The sequence below is a fragment of the Phascolarctos cinereus genome, unplaced genomic scaffold (assembly GCF_003287225.1).
Source record: "Phascolarctos cinereus isolate Bilbo 61053 unplaced genomic scaffold, phaCin_HiC Scaffold_7;HRSCAF=346, whole genome shotgun sequence".
Lineage (NCBI taxonomy): Eukaryota > Metazoa > Chordata > Mammalia > Diprotodontia > Phascolarctidae > Phascolarctos > Phascolarctos cinereus.
In genome coordinates, this window is record NW_027556180.1 from 74,056,008 (window position 1) to 74,058,047 (window position 2,040).

At 39.2% G+C, this 2,040-nt stretch overlaps 1 pseudogene; it reads left to right on the top strand.

Annotated features, from left to right (window-relative positions):
* The first annotated feature begins 208 nt into the window (after window positions 1–208).
* Window positions 209–1,606, top strand: LOC110223305 (nucleolar and spindle-associated protein 1-like; annotated as a pseudogene).
* Window positions 1,607–2,040: the final 434 nt, after the last annotated feature.

Here is a 2,040-nt window from a genome sequence, read left to right on the forward strand (position 1 = left end):
AGTGTTGGAAAGCATGGGACCACAGAGAGTTCCCTTGCACACTCCACTAAACACTCTCCTCCAGGTTGACATTGCTCCATTAATCACTCCTATTTGGGTCCAGTCATTCAACCCTTTCTGAAACCACTTAGACATGTCTCCCCCATGTTATACTTGGCTTAAAAGTCTTAGACTTCAGGGATCCTTGTGATAGAAGAGACACCTCTGGATGTGTGAAAGTGACATGGTCTTCCCTTTGCCTATGGAGCTGGACTCCTTCAAGTACTGTGAGCTTCAGAGCCTGACCAAGAGCTAGGACCTCTGGGCCAACCTCTGCGGAGACAAACTTTTAAAATCATCGAAGGAACACTTTCAACATGAGCTCAAGAAAGAAAACGAGAGTCAGAATGGCAAAAGTAACATCTCTGCTTCCTCTCTTGAGGAGATAGAAATGCATAATGGCAATGAAGAAAAATCTGACCAGGATACTGTGGCTGTCTCTGTCACTTTACCCCTGGGAAGAGGCAAAAATAGGAAACAGTGCTCCAAGCAGGATCGTTCAGAGATGATAGAAAGTGATCATCCTGGGTCTCCCAGACAGAAAAAAATATCAAAAGGAGAATCTCTTAGCTGTTGCAGAGACTGCAAAGCTATCCAATCAAAAGAACAAGTGGACAAATTGCTCTTAAGAAAATGAAATGGATGGTGATACACTTTTAAATATCCCTAAAGGAGGATAGGGCCCTCATCATAGGGATGGGTTGTCCAAACCTAAGAAAAGGAAAACAATATTTACAATTCCAAATTTTAAGAAGATTCATGAAGTTCATTTTAAGGAAATGGAATCTATTGACCAAAGAAATGTATGGAAGTCCTTAACAACTCAGTGGAGGAATTAAAGATATTAGCTTAAAAAGCTAACCTAACTGGAACTCCCCACACTAATTCCAAGAAAAGTTCATCTAGCGTGAAAGTAATAAGTCCACTTTCTCAGAGAGGCAGGCCCTCTTCAACCTGCACTCCCATCAGTGTGTGATGCTCACCACATACATTTCTTAGGACTGAGAATTTTGTGTCAGAAACTGTTCAAGCTATCTACCCTCTCAACTAATAAAATGAATGTCAGGTTCTAAAGATAATGAGCATCAATGCTCACTGCTCAAGACTCCAGCCAGAAAGTCTCCATATATCAGCATGCTTGACATCCAGCCTAAATGCCAGGCTTCTGGTGACGAACAAGGAAAAGGAAGCCAGTCAAGCCACGAGTTACCAGCAGTTACCCCATTCAAGTTTACAGCTGAGGCAGCACAGACTCCAGTCAATAATAAGAAACCAATATTTGATCTTAAAGCAAGTCTTTCACATCCACTTCACTACGAGCCACACAAAGAGAGGCTAAAACCGTTGGGGGAAATCTAAAGAAAATATTGCTCTGAATGAGATAACCAATAGACTTCCACAAAAAAAAACCCAAAAAACCAAAATCAAAACCAAAAACAAAAACATGTGTGAACAGCCACATCTCCAGACCTGAGAAGAATAATGGAGGAAACATGAGCAGAAAAGGAAAGAAAAGAAAGATTGTGTCCTTGGACCTCAAAGAGAGCTAGTCATGCTTGTGGACTAAACAATCTGCAAAACACTCTGTAGATATTCTTAATTATGAATCTTTTATGCTTCTGTAAATATTTCTATGTTTGTTTTGTTGTAAATTTCACCTATACTAACTCTGTTATTACCCCTATTTATAATAGATGTATCTTTGGAGCTATCATATTAACCCATCATTGAAATAGTGATACTATCAGCTTACGAATGTTTAATTTATAAACTCTGATAAATGATCTAAAATGGTCTTTCCTAACTCTTTTTTATTTCATAAGCATAGCATCCTAATCCTTGAACTAGATTTTTAATGTTACGTATCCTCATCTAGTTCTAGGCTTTCAAATAACTTGCAGGCACAACCTTGTTCACATTCTAAATGTTGGGAGAAAAGAAGGTGGAATGGACGCCTCCTCTAAACCTCTAAAGAACTTACTAACTAAAAATACTGAACCC